This window comes from Arachis ipaensis, chromosome B3, assembly GCF_059453495.1.
Source record: "Arachis ipaensis isolate K30076 ecotype BB chromosome B3, ASM5945349v1, whole genome shotgun sequence".
In the NCBI taxonomy this organism is placed as follows: domain Eukaryota; kingdom Viridiplantae; phylum Streptophyta; class Magnoliopsida; order Fabales; family Fabaceae; genus Arachis; species Arachis ipaensis.
The window spans coordinates 67154254-67175822 of record NC_142438.1 but is presented as its reverse complement, the minus strand read 5'-3'; the positions used below and the strand labels follow the sequence as shown (position 1 = coordinate 67175822).

The window sequence follows — 21569 nt, the reverse complement described above, 5'->3', positions numbered from 1 at the left end:
AAATCTCTCAACCAAATCTTGATTCGCTTGACTAAATCAACCACTAAACTGAAATTGCTCAATCCTTCAATCCCTGTGGGATCAACCTCACTCCCGTGAGTTATTATTACTTGATGCGACCCGGTGCACTTGCCGGTTAGTTTTGGGTGTTTTGGAGAAATTCATTTTTTTCCACAAAAATATCCATCAAGTTTTTGGCGCCGTTGCCGGGGATTGATTAGATTGACAATGATTAAGTGAGGTGGTGATCTAGATCAAGCACTTTTTCTTTATTTTTCTCTAATTTTGACAAACCCACTAACTGTTTGAAAATTTGCTTAAGCTAACTAAAACTTCATTCTAGCAGTAGATTGAAGTGTCACTGGTTTGTGTGTTTCTTATGTTCTGCTTGTATGTCAGGTACAAGAAGAACCACACCCACCTTTCATGAACAAGACGAAAGAACTCTCAAGAGGCTAAGAAGAGCTGAAAGAGGGAAAAATATTGTTGGAGAAGAGGAATCAGAAGAAGAATTCCAAGATATGGAGGAATATTCAACCAATCCACCTAGTGGAGCAGACAATAACAACAACAACCCACCCCAGAGGAGAGTTTTGGCCTCCTATACCTTTGCAAATGCTAGGCATTGTGGAAGCAGCATTCTCACCCCTAATGTCAATGCAAACAACTTTGAATTGAAGCCACAACTCATTACATTGGTCCAAAACAACTGCTCGTTTGGGGGAGGACCATTGGAGGATCCAAATCAACATCTATCTACCTTCTTAAGGATTTGTGACACTGTCAAGTCCAATGGCGTGAATCCTGAGACCTACAAGCTTCTGCTGTTCCCGTTCTCATTAAGGGACAAGGCCGCACAGTGGCTTGAAACTTTTCCTCAAGGAAACATCACTAGCTGGGATGATTTAGTGACTAAATTTCTAGCCAAATTCTATCCACCTCAAAGAGTCATCAGGCTGAAAATTGAGGTGCAAACATTCACACAATTGGATGCTGAAAATCTGTATGAAGCATGGGAAAGATACAAGGCTCTGCTAAGGAAATGTCCACCAGAAATGTTCACTGAGTGGGACAAGCTATAGAACTTCTATGAAGGACTCACTCTAAAGGCTAAAGAATCACTTGACCACTCAGCTGGAGGATCATTGCAACTGATGAAAACAGCAGAAGAAGCTCAAAATCTTATTGACATGGTGGCTAACAATCAATACTTCTTTGCTCACCAAAGAAATCGCCAACCATCACAAAAGAGAGGAGTAATGGAGCTAGAAGGAGTGGACTCAATCTTGGCTCAAAACAAGATGATGCAGCAGCAAATTCAACAACAATTTGAGCAAATGGCCAAGAGGATTGATAGTCTCCAAGTTGCAGCAGTTAACACAAGCCAACCATCATCCACATGGGGGCAAAATGAAGAAACTCAAGAAGAACAACAACAAGAGCAAGTACAGTATATGCACAACCAAGGACCAAATGAAGTGTATGGTGATACATACAATCCATCCTGGAAGAACCACCCAAACCTCAGATGGGGAGATAATCACACCCAAAACCAACAACCATGGCAGAGGAACTCAAACCAAAACAACCCAAGAAGCAACCAAAACCACAACCAGCAGCAAACTAACCAGAACCCCTACAGAAAACCTCAAAACAACTACCCCAACAGTACCAATCCAATAACCAACCCACCAACCAAAATGCCTACCATCCACCACCCACATCTCATAACCCACCTCAAGTATCACCTGAATCTCAAAGACTCACTAACTTGGAGACCTTGATGGATAAAATGTTGAAACACCAGGAAATGACAACCAAGAACCATGAAGCCTCCATAAAGAGCCTAGAGAGGCAGATGGGGCAAATCTCCAAGCAGATCTCTAGTGAGAGACCTTCAAGCTCTCTGCCGAGTGACACAATTCCAAATCCTAAGGAAGAATGCAAGGCAATACAATTAAGGAGTGGGAGAACATTGATGAGCAATAATGACACTACAAAGAAGCAATCAGAGAGCAGCAAAAGGCCAATAGAAGATGAGGAGCAAACAAAGGCAGATGAAACCAAGGATCGAGTTGTGATGCCGAACAAGAGCATTGAGAAACTCAAAGAGAAGGACAACCAACCACACGGTTTCAAAGAAGTAACTCAGGGACAGCAGCAAATAGGAAAGAGTGTCACACCTCCACTGCCATATCCCCAGAGGTTCAACAAAGAAACTAAGGACCAACATTTTCATAAGTTCCTTGAGACTTTCAAAAAGCTGGAAATCAATATTCCCTTGGCTGAAGCACTTGAGCAAATGCCTCTGTATGCCAAGTTTTTGAAGGAGCTTATCAATAAGAAAAGAAGTTGGGATGAGAAAGAAACTATACTGCTTACTGAGGAATGCAGAGCCTTGATTCAAAAAGGGCTTCCTCCTAAACTTGAGGACCTAGGGAGCTTTTTGCTACCTTGCACCATTGGGGAATTAACCATCACTAAAGCAATGTGCGATCTAGGAGCAAGTATCAACTTAATACCATCCTCTTTGGTAAAAAAGTTGCATATAGAGGAAGTTAAACCAGTACAGATATCTCTAGAGCTAGTAGATAAGTCAACGGTTTACCCCAGGGGTATGATTGAAAACCTTCTGGTCAAGGAGGACAATTTCATATACCCTGCAGATTTTGTGGTTCTAGATTCAGAAGTGGATGATGGTGACTCTATTATTCTGGGAAGGCCATTCTTGGCCACTGCTGGAGCTATCATAGACATAGAGGAAGGAGAATTAACTCTCAGAATGCATGATAAGAGTGTCACTCTGAAGGTGTTACCAGAAGCACAGTTTGGTAATGAGAAGAAAAACTATATGGAACTTGACAAGGAAGAATCACAGTTAAAGGAAGAAAGCAACAAGGCAATTCACAACAACATCCCAAGGCAAAAGATTGTGCAAACTGATGAAGAAGTCCAAGAGAATATTGGAGTATTAGCCACTGAAAGAATGAAAGTTCCCCAAGGTAAGCCTACGGCCAGAAAAGAAAGGTCAACAAAAGAAAGGATGAAACGCAGAAACAAAACAAAAAGGGGTTGGAAGAACAGGAAGATTCCAACAGAGGGGCTTTCCAAAGGTGACAAAGTGCAACTGACATATCAACAGCTGGGAGCAAGCCGACAGACTGATGACTATTACAATGTTAGCAACATACTCTCGTTGGAACATGCTGAAATTGAACACCAGAGAACAAAGAGGAGGATCACAGTCAGGGGAGACAAGTTGAGGCACTACAATCCTCAACCACCATAAAAGAAAGCTCCAATGTCAAGCTAGTGACAATAAAAGAGCGCTCCATGGGAGGCAACCCATGATTTAAGATTTATGTCATTTTAAATTCAATAAGCTATGATCATCTGAGCATGAAATTTGTTTTCATGGACGAACTCAATGAATGCATGCAAATTTTTTTTTCATATGCTAAGACTTCTAAAGTTTGGTGTGCCTTCAAGCACACCAAACCAGTGTTACAAATATTTTCACATTATATGCCTAGCATATGACCAAACACTAAGTTTGGTGTTTCTCTTCTCATGAAAATAAAAAATTCATGCATCAATGATCATACATTATCTCTTACTGAGACTTTTCAATTAAAAAGAAATCATATTCTGTGATGAAGGCATCAATTGTGATTTACTACTAGCATCTCACATTTACCCCTTAAGCAAGATACAAGTTTGGTGTTCACCAAACTTTGATGCACGGATTTAGGGACACAATTGATCCTTCATGAAAAAAAAAGAGAGAAAAAGAAAAATTATGATGAAAACATTTCTTATAAACATTTGACCAAGAATGACATTGGGATTTCAATTTCACTAGTTGGAGGAAGAAACACATATTTTCAACTATATGACCAAACATTAAGTTTGGTGTCCTCCAAGAAAAGTCACGGTTCAAATGGATATAAGGAATGGTGATTCATATAGTGTTAAGGAAAAAAAAAAGCACCATTGCCACGGTTTGATATAGCTAATGTGTGTTGTCTTGTTGTGATGACTAGGTGGTCAAAGAACATTCTATGAAAGAGACAAGACAAAGGAAAGCATAGCATGAGGATAAAATCTCATCACATGCCTCAAAAAGAGAATCTGCCACTCCTTGAGATGATCACGACAAAGACAATTGAAGAAGCAAGCTTTGTCTTCATTCATCCTTACATGCACACCTTTGATTCACATAGTATCTAATTGCATCCTAGCCCTTCATTGTTCATTTAAATAACATACCACCTCCAAGCCATGCATATAACCGAACCTTTGCACTCCAACCATTTAAACTTCCCTTCATCATCTCTCATCATAACAAGCTCGGCCTCAAATTTTTTTTCTTGCTCCAAATATACATCAAAATATCCAATATTCTTTACACTCCCTTTAACCTCAAGATTCTCAAACAACCAAGTGATCATGGCCTTTTCCTCAAGAACCAAACGAAGAAGAGGGAAAGATCCCATGGTGGAGGAGAGCACCGCTGAATATGACCGATGGAGATTCAAATCTCGGTACCATCAGATGCAAATAGAATGGATGAATGAGAAGAAGATATATCCAGAAATTCCACTCTTGCTGCCGGATGATGGATGCCAAGAAATGAAGGACAAAATTCAAAAGAGGAGGTGGGAGGAACTCATATCACCAATCACCCGGATCAATGCTAATATCATAAGAGAGTTCTATGCCAATGTCTGGAGGCTTGACATGAGTGAGGCCCCAACATACAAGAGCTATGTGCGGGGAGTAGAAGTAGACTTTAGCTCGGATGCAATCAAGAAAGCCTTGGGACTAAAATCAGTCCGCTTTAGTGAACCGGGATACCACCAAAGGGTAAATGGTGATCCGGATTATGATGGGATTGCTAGAGATATTTGTATGGAGAACTCAGAGTGGGAAGGAGATGACAAGAATAAATACAAGTATTTGAAGAGAGTTAACCTTACCACCCTCAGACTAATGGCCAGGCTGAACTAGCAAATAGGGAATTAAAGAAGATCCTAGAGAAAACAGTGGGAAGCACAAGAAAAGATTGGGCTAGGAAGCTAGAAGATGCATTATGGACATATAGGACAGCTTTCAAAACTCCTATTAGCAAGTCACCCTTTCAGCTATTGTATGGCAAATCCTGCCACCTCCCTGTAGAGCTTGAACACAGAGCTTTTTGGGCCACTAAACTCCTCAACCTTGATTCCCAAGCTGCAGGAGAAAAAAGGTTGTTGCAACTAAATGAGTTAGATGAATTCAGGATAGAAGCTTATGAGAGTGCTAAGATATACAAGGAAAGAGCTAAGAGGTGGCATGACAAGAAGATCACAAAGAAGGAATTCAAGCCAGGACAGCAAGTGCTCCTGTATAATTCAAGGCTTAAGATTTTCCCTGCCAAACTGAAGTCAAAGTGGACTGGTCCATACTTGGTAAGAAAGGTTTTTCCTTATGGGAGTATTGAACTGCTAGATGAAGCAACAAAGAATCAATTCACAACAAATGGTCACAGAGCAAAGCTGTATTTGGGAGGACAATGGGATAAGGAAAAAGAGGTCCAGAACCTACAGCCTTCTTGAAAGGAATTGAAAGATGTCAAGCTAGTGACAATAAAAGAGCGCTTGTTGGGAGGCAACCCAACCTGAGGTAGTTTTCTTTTCATAGCTTTTTCAATAAAAATGTTGAATAATTAACATGTATTGCAAGGAGCTAAGTTTGGTGTTGCACACCAAAAACAACTCAAGGGAGAATGGAGGATTCCAAGTTTGGTGTTCCACCAAAACCTCATTCAAAAGCACATTTTAACTTCCTGCACACTGCTAGTTCCAAGCAATCAAACAGATTATTCAACCACTTAACTTTTTTTAGTCTTAAAACTTCATAACCTTTAGCAAGGACACAAAATTTTGCCTAGAGTTAACCTGCTGTATCCAGAAAAGTGGCAAGAAATTAAGTTTGGTGTTTCCACACCAAATTGAATCCACAAGCCACAATCAATTCATACATACTAACTGGTCATCTAAGGGCTTGAGAAGCAAGCAACTTTTGAGAATTATGCAGGGAATTCACCACCATTTGAAGAATAACTCAAAAGGGCACAACAGAAGGAAGGACAAAGGAACTGCAAACCAATAGGTTGTATTTACACTCAACTCTTACTGTTGAAAAATGTTTTGACTTGTGTTTTGTTAAAGTGTTCATCTAATACAAGTAGAATCACTCTTAGAATAAGTAAGCTAGTCTATGTGTGTGCTTGTGTGTTTACTTTCACTAAGCAAAAAGCATGCTTTGTCCCCTGCATTTTCAATTCAATAAAAGAAATGTTTGAATGTGAAGTGAGATAGTTCTCTGTTAGATAGAAGTACAATAAAAGTAAGTGGTGGTGTGTGTGTGTGATTGTATAATAGCTCACTTTAGTGAATAAAAGAACTAGGATGTCTCCTTCTAAGTATAAAGTTGCCTACTGTCTATGAATCTCAATCAAATAAAAGCCCTTGGTTAGACAAAAAAAACAAAAAGATAGAAAAAAAAGGGGGAAGAAAAAGAAATAGCCAAAGAGTGGCAGAACAAAAGAAAAAAAACAAAAAGAAACAAAGCTGGACACCAATAGCTTGAACCTTAGAATATATGCCTGTGGTGTCTTTGTATTAGGATCTGCTTGGATTATTAAGCTCTTTGGAGTGCATCAACACTTGATGACTTGGGTTAACTAACCCGGGATCATCAGCTGAAAGTCCACTATCAAGAGCAACCTAACTACAAGGCATTTAGTAACCCAAAGAGGTGCTGGGCATCAATGTTCTAAGAAGGAATGTGAGCCAAGTGTCTATAGTGAATAATGTGTCAAGTATAAAGAAAAGGAAATGAACTTGCTACACATGACACTCAAATAAAGCTTATGAACAAAATAATAGCCAATGATAAAGAAATAATGAGAGGTCATAGCAGTATGTTACTTGAAGCTTGAAGGAGGCTTTCTAGGCTTAAGAGTCAATAAGAGGTGAGTGTGTACATATCCACATAAAACCCCATGAACTACCAATAACACTCTACTAGCATGAACATCCCCTTCCATTTCATTCTTTCTTCTCAATAAATCATTTCTTGCTTGGGGACAAGCAAGCTTTAAGTTTGGTGTTGTGATGACAAGTCATTTTAGCCTAGTTTCACTAGCCTTTTTCTTTTGTTTTCAAATTGAATTATGCACTTTCTTGAGCCATAAGCAAGCCAATTGGGTAGATTTTCATGTTTCCTTTGATTTAATCAACCATGTATGAACTAATGCAATTTCATGAGGTTTTATGCTATAATTGTCACATATTATGAAAGAATGAATATCTCATGATTTTGAGCATAGCTTTGATGTGTTTGGTTGATTAATGATAGGTGAAGAAAGCTTGGAGAAAAGTTGAAGCAAGAAGGAATGGCTAGGAGGAAGAGAGGAAAAAAAGTTTGAGCAAAAGTTTGCCTCAAACTTTAGCTCAAACTTTTGGATTAATTGAAAATGAACCAGCGAGCAAAAAGCTGGACCAAAAGTTTTCCTCAAACTTTTGTGCAAACTTTTGGGCAAAAAGATGGAGCAAAAGTTTGCCTCAAACTTTTGTGCAAACTTTTGGGCAAAAAGCTGGAGCAAAAGTTAGCCTCAAACTTTTTGGCAAACTTTTGGCATCACAAATCAACACCCTGGAGAGCAAAAGTTTGCGCCAACGTTAGCCCCTAACTTTTTGGCTAACGTTGGCGCATGAACAACACACCCTGGAGAGCAAAAGTTTGCGCCAACGTTAGCCTCTAACTTTTTGGCTAACGTTGGCGCCATGAGTGTGCAAGGGGAGGCCAACGTTGGAGCAAAAGTTTGACCTCTAACTTTTGCCCCAACGTTGGTATCAGCAAAAGAGGGTGGCTGATGTGAAAAGTTGGAGTAAAAGTTTGCCTCAAACTTTTACTCAAACTTTTACTCAAGCTTTCATGATTCCAAACCCGGTTCAATTCGGTTCTTCTCCAAACTCCAAGAACAATCAACCAAGGCCTCTATCAACCCAATTCCATCAAGAGCAAAGGCCCAATTGAAGGCTTGAATACCATTTGAAGAAAGTGTATAAATAGCATAGGATTTAAGTTTTTCAGGGAGCTTTTCCTTTGAGTTTTCAGAAGGAGTTTTTCGGAGAGCTTTTGGTGTTGAGTGAATTTTAATTTCGAAGTCTCGGGGAAGGAGAATTGAATTCCCTTTCTCTTAGTCTTCTTGCTTTCAATTTCAATTACAATTGTCTTGGATCTTGGGTTGGAGAATTGAAGGAATTCTGTTTCAATCTCATCCTGAGACCTCTTTGCTTCTTTACTGCACAATTGAATTTAAATTTTCTGTTACTTGCTTCTTCATTTACTTTCTCTATAATTTACATTTCCTTTGCAATTGTTCTTGTTGGATCTAGGAAGGCATTGAGATCTAGACTTGGTTATCTAGTCTCTTGGGTCCTGAGATCTAAATTCCAATTTTACATCCTCTGTTTAATGCTTTTCAATCTCATTTACATTTCTGTTTTTAGATCCGATTCAATCCAAGTTATCTTCTACTTCTTTGTTCGTTGCAATTTACTTTTCCTTGTTTAATTTTTGCAAATCCAACTCCCAATTCCCTTTACAATTCAAGCCATTTACATTTCTTGCACTTTAAGATTTTGTAATTTACATTTCTTGCGTTCTAAGTTTCTGCCATTTAATTTCTTGTTCTTTAAGATTCAGCACTTTAATTCCTGTTCTCTTTAATTTCATGCCAATTACCCATTCCCTTTACTTTCTATGCAATTTAAATTCTGCAAATCACAAATCTCTCAACCAAATCTTGATTCGCTTGACTAAATCAACCACTAAACTGAAATTGCTCAATCCTTCAATCCCTGTGGGATCGACTTCACTCCCGTGCGTTATTATTACTTGATGCGACCCGGTGCACTTGCCGGTTAGTTTTGGGTGTTTTGGAGAAATTCATTTTTTTCCATAAAAATATCCATCACTACCGAAGATGAGGCCATTATGGCTCTCCTTTAAGTGTCCTCCTCAGGATAGCGTTATTTAAAGAATGAGGGTCAGCACAACGTAAAAAAATAAAAAATAATAAAAAAAACCCGAAAAGAAAAAAATGGAGGAGCCTGCCGAAGATGAGGCCATTACGGCTCGCCTTTAGGTATCCTCCTCGGGATAGCGTCATTTAAAGAACGAGGGTCAGCACAACGTAAAAAAAAAAACCGCAAAATAAAAATCGAAGGAGCCTGCCGAAGATGAGGCCATTACAACTCGGTTTTAGGTGTCCTCCTCGGGATAGCATCATTTAAAGAATGAGGGTCTGCACAACGTAAAAAAAATGGAAAAAATCGGAAAAAAAATAGAGGAGCCTGCTGAAGATGCGGCCATTACAGCTCACCTTTAGGTATCCTCCTCGGGATAGCGTTATTTAAAGAACGAGGGTCAGCATAACGTATAAAAAAAAAGGAAAAAATCGGAAAAAAACGGTGGAGCCTGCTGAAGATGAGGCGATTACGGCTCGCCTTTAGGTGTCCTCCTCAGGATAGCATCCTTTAAAGAACGATGGTCAGCACAATGTTAAAAAAAACCCCAGAAAAAAAACGAAGGTCCCTGCCGAAGATGAAGCCATTACGGCTCGCCTTTAGGTGTCCTCCTCAGGATAGCGTCTTTTAAAGAACGAGGGTCAGAGCAACGTAAAAAAAAAACCAAAAAAAAACCGGAAAAAAACCGGAGGAGCCTGCCGAAGATGAGGCCATTACAGCTCGCCTTTAGGTGTCCTCCTCGGGATAGCGTCTTTTAAAGAACGAGGGTCAGAGCAACGTAAAAAAAAAAAAAAAAAAAAAACCGAAAAAAAATCGGAGGAGCCTGCCGAAGATGAGGCCATTACAGCTCGCCTGTAGGTGCCCTCCTCGAGATAGCATCATTTAAAGAACGAGGGTCAGAACAACGTAAAAAAAAAAATCGGAAAAAAACCGGAGGAGCTTGCTGAAGATGAGGCCATTACGGCTCGCCTTTAGGTGTCCACCTCGGGATAGCATCATTTAAAGAACGAGGGTCAGCCCAACGTAAAAAAAAAACAGAAAAAAATGGAGGAGCCTGCTGAAGATGAGGCCATTACGGCTCGCCTTTAGGTGTCCTCCTCGGGATAGCGTCATTTAAAGAACGAGGGTCAGCACAACGTAAAAAAAAACCCGAAAAAAACTTGAGGAGCTTGCCGAAGATGAGGCCATTACGGCTCGCCTTTAGGTGTCCTCCTCGGGATAACATCATTTAAAGAACGAGGGTCAGCAGAACGTAAAAAAAATGAAAGAAACCAGAAAAAAAAATAGAGGAGCCTGCTGAAGATGAGGCCACTACGACTCGCCTTTAGGTATCCTGCTCGGGATAGCGTCATTTAAAGAACGACGGTAAGCATAACATATAAAAAAAGGAAAAAACCGGAAAAAAAAACGGAGGAGCCTGCTGAAGATGAGGCGATTACGGCTCGCCTTTAGGTGTCCTCCTCAGGAACGCGTCATTTAAAGAACGAGGGTCAGCACAATGTTAAAAAAAAACCAGAAAAAAATGGTGGAGCCTGCCGAAGATGTGGCCGTTATGGCTCGCCTTTAGGTGTCCTCCTCGGGATAGCGTCATTTAAAGAACGAGGGTCAGCACAGCGTACAAAAAAAAACCAGAGGAGCCTGCCGAAGATGAGGCCATTACTGCTCGCCTTTAGGTGTCCTCCTCAGGATAGCGTTATTTTGAATGAGGGTCAGCACAACGTAAAAAATAAAAAATAATAAAAAAAAACCCGGAAAGAAAAAAATGGAGGCCATTACGGCTCGCCTTTAGGTGTCCTCCTCAGGATTGCATCATTTAAATAACGAGGGCCAGCACAACGTAAAAAAAACAGAAAAAATCAGAAAAAAATAGAGGAGCCTGCTGAAGATGCGGCCATTACAGCTCACCTTTAGGTATCCTCCTCGGGATAGCGTTATTTAAAGAACGAGGGTCAGCATAACGTATAAAAAAAAGGAAAAAACTGGAAAAAAAATGGAGGAGCCTGCTGAAGATGAGACGATTACGGCTCTGATGCGCATAAACTAGTTATGCCACGATTTAGGAAATTGCACGATCGGCAAAATTCCTTCCGGCAAGTGCACCGGTTATCGTCAAGTAAAAACTCACAATAGAGTGAGGTCGAATCCCACAAGGATTGGTTGAATGAGCAATTCGGATTAGAAGTGTGTCTAGTTGAGCGGAATCAAGAATTAGATGAGAATTGCGGAATGTAAAATTGGCGGGAAACGTAAATGGCAAGAAATTGAAATGGCGGAATCTTAAATTGGATGAATTAAAGAGCAGAAGCTAAATTGCTGAAATTAAAAGGGAATGGGGGTGATTGCATGAATTGAGTTGCAGAATGTAAAGAGAAAGTGGAAATCAGAAATGGGGAATTCATTGGGTTATAGAAGATATTGAGATCTCCGAATCAAAACATGTTTATCTCTTCCTCAACCAATGCGTTCATTGAATTTTGCTTGGCAATCTTATATGATTGGATCCCAATCCCTTGGCTCACCAATTCTCTCTAAAAACAAACAAATTCCCAATCCCTTGGTTTAAATGTTCATAAGAAGAGATGATGCTCGATCACTGATTATACCACACAGTTTCATGAACCACAATTTGGTAGGATTACATGTCACAATATCCATCCAAACCCCAATCCAATTCACTGTGAGAAAGCTTCTCTAGCATGAATCCTCCATTCCTTTCCCAAGGTTCCGAAGGATTCCAATTATGGGTAGTTTCTTTCCCAAGACAACTACCCAATGGAATTAGATCGAGAAGCTTTCTAACAAAATTCAAGAGAAAAGATTGAAGAAGAAGATAAACTATTATTGATTCATTGAATTACAATAGAGCTCCCTAACCCAATGAAAGGGGGTTTAGTGAGTCATAGCTCTGAATTCAATTACAAAGGTATGAAAACTAGCCAAATGAAAGGTAAAAGTCCGTCCTCACTTAAATTCTATCCTATTTATACACTTTCTATATTGAGCTTCTGTTGTGTTTCTTGGGCTTTGAGGCCTCTCCCTGCCTTCCTTTTGCTTTGGGTTTATGATCCATAATCTTGATGAGGCTGCTGATCCACATTCTGTAACATTCATTGAGCCAACTTAGTGATAATCAAGTAATGACACATGACTCAACAAATTGAAATTCCAGACTCATCAATCCTTCAGGCCCAATCCCATAAACCATGATATTCAATTGGGTTTCATACCAGAGTAAGTTTAAGTTAATGTTTGTGCTCAAAAGCTAACTTAAACTGCAATATTTTTGGCCCAGAAACCTTTTCCAATAGTGGCATTTAAGTTGCAGTTTAAGCTTAAACTGCAGCTTAAACGCCAGACACTTCCAGTGATGCCTTTTGTGGAAGCACGTTTAAGCTTCAGTTTAAGGTTAAACTGAAGCTTAAACGTGGAAATGGAAGAAGGCAGCCCTGGAGGTCGAACATAGTCGAACACGTTTAAGCTTCAGTTTAAGGTTAAACTGAAGCTTAAACGTGGAGATAGGAAAGGCAGCCCTGGAGGTCGAACACGTTTAAGCTCCAGTTTAAGGTTAAACTGGAGCTTAAACGTGGAAGAGGAGAAAGGTAGCCCTGGAGGTCGAACACGTTTAAGCTCCAGTTTAAGGTTAAACTGGAGCTTAAACGTGGAAGAGGAGAAAGGTAGCCCTGGAGGTGTCACACGTTTAAGCTCCAGTTTAAGGTTAAACTGGAGCTTAAACGTGGAAGAGGAGAAAGGTAGCCCTGGAGGTGTCGAACACGTTTAAGCTCCAGTTTAAGGTTAAACTGGAGCTTAAACGTGGAAGAGGAGAAAGCAACCCTGGAGGTGAAAACTTGGTCGAACACGTTTAAGCTCCAGTTTAAGGTCAAACTGGAGCTTAAACATGGAAATGGCTCCCTGGTGCATTTCCCATTTCTGGCGTTTAACTTCCAGTTTAAGGTTAAACTGGAGGTTAAACGCCACTTTCACCCTTTCCTCAGCTTTCATGATTTTGGCGTTTAAGCTCCAGTTTAAGCTTAAACTGGAGCTTAAACTCCACATGTGATATTCAAGCTTCCTTTATTGATTTTTGTTGCTTCCTTGCCTAGCCTCTTCTTTCCTGAAATCATCCAAACAACTGCATCAAAGTCTTGCAAATTTTCATGAGAATCTTCCATTCATAGCATTCAAGTAATATAACTAAAAACTCATGGAATTTGCATCAAAATCATATTGTTTGGATGGTTCATTGCTTTGTTATTCATTTAACCATTCTTGGTTACTTTAAGCTCAAGAAAATGCATAAAACAACTAAAACTAACAGAAAAATGCTAGTGAAACTAGCATAAGATGCCTTGGCATCACAACACCAAACTTAATACTTGCTTGTCCCTAAGCAAGTCCTGAGTTATTTGAGAAGAAAGTATGAAACAGAAAGCAATTAAATTGGCTACATTAGTAAGCACTTGAAGTTCATCAGAAGGGTTTTATGCAGAAAGTTGCAGTATCACTTTTTCATTCTTATCAGGTAAGATTATCACTTTTTCATTGCATCCATCAAACACTACTATGGCCTCTTGTTACTCTTATGTCCTTGGCACTTTTCTCTTCTTTGTTTTTCTTTTCTTTTTCTTAGAGCTCCTTTGATCCTTGTTTGCTTAGTGTCATGTGTTGCACAAGCCTTTGGCATTTTCTTTTTCTTATCACTGTACTACACATATCCACTCCAGGCATTTTAGTTCACATTTCTTCTTGAGACATTGGTGCCCAGCACCTCTTTGTGTGACTAAATGTTTTGTATTTAGGTTGCTCTTGATAATGGACTTTTGGTTGATAATCCCCGGTTAGTTAACCCAAGTTACCGAGTGTTGAAACACTCCTCAGAACCTATTCATCCAAGCATATCCTAAATACATAAACACCACAGGCATTTGTCTCAGAAGTTCAAACCATTGGTGCCTAGCTTATTTTCTCAATTTTTTTTGCTTTTTGGTTGCCCTTTTTCAGTGGCTTTTTCTTCTTCTTTTTCTTTCTTTTTCATGGCCAAAGACATTTATTCATTAAGATCCATAGACAGTTTTCAATTTCTACACAAAAAATGATAATTCTACACTCTATTTCCAGTGATCTGACTAAACAATCAAGCATGCATACCACCACTTAATTCTACTTGATTTGTCACTAATTGAGCCAAGTTACTTTTGTTCAAACTTTTCTTTTATTTTTGGAAACAGAACAAGCATGGCAAGCACTTGTTTAAGAAGGTGAAGTTATATCCAAACATCTAGGCATTCACTTTATTCAAAGCAATAAACAGACAAACATACTAGAGACTTTCATTCCAGAAAGATTCAACAATTACAGTTTAAATCAGAACAAGCATGCTTTTGTTTGCCCTTTTTAAAGAATTGTCAAGGAACAATACCACCTTGTGAAATTCCTTGTTTTCTCTTTGTTGCCAGGAAACAATTTGATTTCTCCTTCTTCTCCTAGTTGTTGTTTCATGCTCTTTCTAAGATCCTTGTTTCCTTTCCTGCAAGAGTGATGAAGTTGCTTGCTTCTCAAGCACTTGAGTGGTTAGCTCAACTATGTATGGGTAAGTGTCTGAGTCTTAAGTTGGTGTGTGAACACCAAACTTAGTCTTCTACTTACTCCTCTGCTCTTTGAGTTCTTGAATACTCTTTGGAATGAAGTTGCTACTAAGGATTTTAAGCATTTCTGTGATTGCTTAGAATGGTTGTTCCTTTCATATAATTCAAAGGTTGTTGTGTTCAGTTAATCTGTGTGGTGGAACACCAAACTTGGAGTCACACATTCCCCTTTGAATTATTGATCCACGAATTCATTGTTTGGTGTGAAACACCAAACTTAATTCCTTGCAATGCACAGAAACTACTTCACCTTTTTATTGAAACAAATAAAAGAAATAGCAAGGTAGTATTACCTCAGGTTGGGTTGCCTCCCAACAAGCGCTTTTTTAACGTCATTAGCTTGACGGTCAGCTGCCTCAGTTGAGGTGATATTTAACTTTGTCCTTCTCCTCCACATCTCCCAAGTAATGTTTGAGTCTTTGACCTTTCACAGTGAAGGTTCGTTGTGACTTTTCTTCCATGATTTCTATTTGTCCATATTGGGAGACCTTGGTGACAAGGAATGGTCCAGACCACCTTGATTTTAGCTTCCCTGGAAATAGCTTCAGCCTAGAATTATAGAGCAATACTTTTTGTCCCTCCTCAAATTTCCTTGGGGCTATGTTGCTGTCATGCTTCTTCTTTGCTCTTTCTTTGTAAATTTTTGCATTCTCATAAGCTTCAGCTCTGAATTCTTCCAACTCTTGAATTTGCAACATCCTTCTTTCTCCAGCAGCTTTGCTGTCCAAGTTCAAGAGTTTCAAGGCCCAGAATGCCTTGTGCTCCAACTCCAGTGGCAAATGGCAAGCTTTTCCATATACTAGTTGGTAAGGAGACATTCCAATTGGTGTCTTGAAAGCTGTCCTATATGCCCAAAGAGCATCATCTAGCTTAATCGACCAGTCCTTCCTTGAAGTTCCCACAGTCTTTTCCAGGATTCTTTTGAGTTCCCTATTAGATATTTCGGCTTGCCCACTCGTCTGTGGATGGTATGGTGTGGCTACCTTGTGTTTGACTCCATATTTTAGAAGCAATGCCTCTAATGGTTTGTTGCAGAAGTGGCTTCCTCCATCACTGATGATTGTTCTTGGAACCCCAAAACGGCAAAAAATGTGTTTTCTGAGGAAGTTCATGACTACCTTATTATCATTGGTTGGAGTTGCTATTGCTTCAACCCATTTGGAGACATAGTCTACTGCCACAAGGATGTAATTATTTGAGTATGAGGTGGGAAAGGGTCCCATGAAATCTATCCCCCATACATCAAACAATTCAAGTTCCAGAATGAATTGTTGTGGCATTTCATTTCTTCTTGGCAGGTTCCCCGCTTTCTGGCATTCATGGCAGTGCTTCACTAGTTCCTTTGCATCTTTGAAGATAGTGGGCCAATAAAAACCACACTGCAACACCTTAGCTGCTGTTCTTTCTCCTGCAAAATGTCCTCCATAAGTGGAGCCATGGCAGTCCCATAAGACTTCCCTTCCTTCTTCCTCTGATATGCATCTTCTGAGTATGCCATCCGAACATTTTTTGAACAAGTATGGTTCGTCCCAGATGAAGTATTTGGCATCATTTACCAATTTCTTCCTTTGATGCTTATTAAATTCCAACGGCAAACTCCCAGTGGCCTTGAAGTTCGCTATGTCTGCAAACCAGGGTGCTTTGTGAATTACCATGAGTTGTTCATCAGGAAAGCACTCATTTATATGTGTGCTTTGTGTGCTTCCTTCTTCACATGGTATCCTTGATAAATGGTCTGCCACCTTGTTCTCTACACCCTTCTTGTCTTTGATTTCAATGTCAAATTCCTGCAACAAAAGAACCCATCTAATAAGTCTTGGTTTGGATTCTTGTTTAGCAAGTAAGTATTTTAAAGCTGAATGATCAGTGAAGACAATGACTTTAGATCCAATGAGATAGGATCTAAATTTGTCAAATGCAAAGACTATTGCCAAGAGTTCTTTTTCAGTGGTTGTGTAATTCCTTTGGTTATCATTCAAGACCTTACTGGCATAATAAATCACATGTACCAAATTGTCTTTCCTTTGTCCTAACACTGCCCCAACAGCAAGGTTTGATGCATCACACATCAGTTCAAAAGGTAAGTTCCAATTAGGTGGGGCAATGATAGGTGCAGAGGAAAGTTTTTGCTTCAAAAGTTCATAGGCTATCATGCAATTTTTATCAAATACAAAGGGTGTATCAGAGACAAGCAAGTTACTCAAAGGTTTGGCTATTTTAGAAAAGTCTCTAATAAACCTTCTGTAAAAGCCAGCGTGTCCCAAAAAACTCCTAATTGCCTTGACATTACTTGGTGGAGGTAATTTTTCAATGAGTTCCACCTTAGCTCTGTCCACCTCAATGCCTCTATTCGAGATTTTGTGGCCAAGGACTATTCCTTCTGTGACCATGAAATGACACTTTTCCCAGTTTAATACTAGGTTGGTCTCTTGGCATCTCTTAAGCACCAAGGCAAGGTGGTGTAGGCAGCTAGGAAAAGAATCTCCAAACACAGAAAAATCATCCAAGAAAACCTCAATAAATTTTTCAATCATGTCTGAAAAGATGGACAGCATGCATCTTTGGAAAGTGGCAGGTGCATTGCACAATCCAAAGGGCATGCGTCTATAAGCAAAAACTCCATATGGACAAACAAATGATGTTTTCTCTTGATCTCTAGGATCAACTACTATCTGATTATAGCCTGAGTATCCATCCAGAAAGCAATAGTAAGCATGTCCTGCAAGCCTTTCAAGCATCTGATCCATGAATGGGAGTGGGAAATGATCTTTTCTGGTGGCTTCATTGAGCTTCCTGTAGTCTATGCACATCCTCCACCCAGTGACAGTTCTTGTGGGTATGAGTTCGTTCCTCTCATTTGGCACCACCGTTATGCCACCTTTCTTGGGCACTACATGGATGGGACTAACCCATGGGCTATCAGAAATGGGGTAGATTACCCCTGCCTGCCATAACTTCATGACCTCCTTTTGTACCACTTCTTTCATGACAGGATTCAATCTTCTCTGAGCTTGAATGTAGGGTCTAGCATCCTCTTCTAACAAGATTTTATGCATGCATATGGATGAACTTATCCCCTTCAAATCAGCTAGGGTCCATCCAATGGCGTCTTGATGAGTTTGTAGCACATTGATCAATTTTTCTTCCTGTTCTTGGCTCAGGGCAGCGCTAATGATAACAGGATAGCTCTCATTACTACCCAAGTATGCATACTTGAGATTAGAGGGCAATGCTTTGAGCTCAGGTTTTGGTGCTTCCTTCTCTTCTTTCACTCTATCTGGCATGCTTGGCATGGTTGTTTCAGCAGCCTTGATGTCACTATCTTCAATATCCTTGGTGAACTCCTCCTCTGCCACTTCCTTTGCTGTTTCCTCAAAGGTTTCTTGTACTGCAATGTCCACTACATCCACCCTCATGCATTCCTTTAGTGATTCTGATGGATAGCTCATTGCCTTGAATACGTTAAACACCAATTGCTCATCATGCAGTCTAAGAGTGAGCTCACCCTTTTGGACATCTATGATGGCCCCTGCAGTAGCCAGGAAAGGTCTTCCCAGAATTATTGAAGCTTCGGCTTCTTCCTCCATATCTAATACCACAAAATCGGCAGGGAATATGAAATCTCCCACTTTTACCAACAAATCTTCAACTATCCCATGAGGGAATTTAAAGGTTCGATCTGCCAATTGGAGGGCCATTCTTGTTGGTTTGGCTTCCTCAATCTCCATTCTTCTCATCATTGTTAGAGACATCAAATTGATACTGGCCCCTAAGTCACACAAGGCCTTCTCTACCATGACTTCTCCTATGATGCAGGGGATTTGAAAACTGCCTGGATCCTTCAATTTCTGAGGCAATTTGTGTTGAATGATGGCACTGCATTCTTCAGTCAACAACACAGTTTCCTCATTTCTCCAGCTTCTCTTTTTGGTCATTAATTCCTTTAAGAATTTTGCATAGAGTGGCATTTGCTCTATTGCCTTAGCAAACGGAATGTTGATTTGAAGCTTCTTGAAAATCTCCAAAAATCTGGAGAATTGGCCATCCTTTTCACCTTTCATCAAACGTTGAGGATATGGTGCTTTGGGTGTATACGGCTTCAGGACCTCTTTTTCTTTTTCTCTTGTTGCAGACGGTGTAAAGGATTGTCCCTGTTCCTTGTCTCTCACATTTTCGTTTGCTTCATCCTCTGTGGGTTCACTTGAGATCTCCTTTAGCTTTTTTCCACTTCTGAGGGTTATGGCTTTACATTCTTCCCTTGCAATAGCCTTGGCAGCATGAGAAACACTTGGCCCAGGGATTTGCTTATACAAATACCCAATTTGATTTTCTAACTTCTGGATGGCAGCTCCTTGGTTTTGCAAGTTGGAAATTACTTCTAACTTAAAAGCTTTCAATTCGGTTATGTCTTGACCCATGGTTGCAAGCATTCCTTCTATCCTGTTTAATTGATCTTGAAATTGTTGGTTCGGATTAGGTTGGGTAGGTCGATTATTTTGGCCTTGATATGATGGTTGGGAGTAAGTGTTTTGTGTGGCTTGGTATGCTCTTTGGTTGGGGTTTTGGTATGTGGACTTGTTATGTTGGTTTTGCTGGTTCCCCCACCCAAAGTTTGGGTGGTTTTTCCAGCCTGGGTTGTAAGTGTTGGAATGTGGATCATATGGTTGCCTTTGTTGATTTCCTACATAATTGGCCTCTTCCCAATCACCTCCTTCAGTGCTTTCTTCCTCTTGATCTTGTGTGTGTATCGCAGCCACTTGCTTTGTTTCTAATTTCCTGGTGAGCTCTGCTAGTTGCTTGGCAAACACCTTGTTTTGGGCTAGGATTGTATCAACATGGTTCAGCTCCATGACTCCCTTAGTGTTGTGTCTCTCTGATGCATAATAGTACTCATTCTCAGCCACTGTCTCAATCACTTCAATGGCTTCTTCCACAGTCTTCTTCCTGTTCAATGAACCTCCTGATGAATGGTCTACAGCCTTCCTTGATTCATAAGAAAGTCCATCATAGAAAATGTGCAATTGCACCCAGTCATGGAACATGTCTGGTGGGCATTTCCTTGTCAAATCCTTGAACCTCTCCCATGCCTCGTAGAGAGTTTCACCATCTTGTTGTCTAAAAGTCTGAACTTCAGATCGAAGCCTATTGACCTTTTGTGGGGGGTAGAAACGTGCCAGAAACTTGCTTTCCACCTCATCCCATGTTGTTAGGCTCCCCCTTGGGAATGATTCCAGCCACTTAGCTGCCTTGTCCCTAAGGGAAAATGGGAACAAAAGTAGTTTATAGGCATCTTCCTGGACTCCATTGGACTTCACAGTGTCGCAAATTCTCAGGAATTTTGTGAGATGTTGGTTTGGGTCTTCATTAGCACTCCCTCCAAATGAACAATGATTCTCCACAAGTGATATTAGCTGTGGTTTGAGCTCAAAATTGTTGGCCTGAATGGGTGGTTTCTGAATGCTGCTACCACAATTCCCAGATGTTGGGTTTATGTATGAACCAAGAACCCTCCTCTCGGGAATGGCATTGTTTCCATCAGCTCTCCCATGGTTATGAACTTCTCTTTCCATGTTGAGATCTAGAGCTTCCTCAAAATTGTCCTCAGATTCTCCTTCAGATTCTTCTTCTCCCAGTACTCTCTTCCCTCTTGCTTCCCTTCTAAGTCTATGAAGGGTCCTCTCTGGTTCGGTATATGGAGGAGTTGATGTCTCTCCTCTCCTACCTGTCATACAAGAACACAGCACAGGCAACAAACAAGTAAAATACTTTTGGTTAATGGAAGAGTATGGTTAGAGCAGTTGAGGAATTAATTCAAATAGTTAGTGAGTCAGTGAGTTAGTTGCTTGAATTTAAAGGCATAAAGAAAGAAAGCATGTAACAGAGTGCAGAAATTAAAATTCAACAAATAACTTGAACTGAATTAACAAAGCAAAAAAAAATGCTCAATCTAGTTAACTTCCAATTGGAGAATTGTCAATCGAAAACCAATCCCCGGCAACGGCGCCATAAACTTGATGCGCATAAACTAGTTATGCCACGATTTAGGAAATTGCACGATCGGCAAAATTCCTTCCGGCAAGTGCACCGGTTATCGTCAAGTAAAAACTCACAATAGAGTGAGGTCGAATCCCACAAGGATTGGTTGAATGAGCAATTCGGATTAGAAGTGTGTCTAGTTGAGCGGAATTAAGAATTAGATGAGAATTGCGGAATGTAAAATTGGCGGGAAACGTAAATGGCAAGAAATTGAAATGGCAGAATCTTAAATTACATGAATTAAAGAGCAGAAGCTAAATTGCTGAAATTAAAAGGGAATGGGGGTGATTGCATGAATTGAGTTGCAGAATGTAAAGAGAAAGTGGAAATCAGAAATGGGGAATTCATTGGGTTATAGAAGATATTGAGATCTCCGAATCAAAACATGTTTATCTCTTCCTCAACCAATGCGTTCATTGAATTTTGCTTGGCAATCTTATATGATTGGATCCCAATCCCTTGGCTCACCAATTCTCTCTAAAAACAAACAAATTCCCAATCCCTTGGTTTAAATGTTCATAAGAAGAGATGATGCTCGATCACTGATTATACCACACAGTTTCATGAACCACAATTTGGTAGGATTACATGTCACAATATCCATCCAAACCCCAATCCAATTCACTGTGAGAAAGCTTCTCTAGCATGAATCCTCCATTCCTTTCCCAAGGTTCCGAAGGATTCCAATTATGGGTAGTTTCTTTCCCAAGACAACTACCCAATGGAATTAGATCGAGAAGCTTTCTAACAAAATTCAAGAGAAAAGATTGAAGAAGAAGATAAACTATTATTGATTCATTGAATTACAATA

General features: G+C 40.0%; 1 non-coding gene across 1 annotated transcript; it reads left to right on the top strand.

Moving 5' to 3' along the window:
* The first annotated feature begins 19762 nt into the window (after nt 1-19762).
* LOC148570969 (small nucleolar RNA R71) lies at nt 19763-19866 on the top strand. Its single transcript, XR_015908835.1, has one exon. It is a non-coding gene; the product is annotated as a small nucleolar RNA R71 (small nucleolar RNA).
* The last annotated feature ends 1703 nt before the right edge of the window (nt 19867-21569 follow it).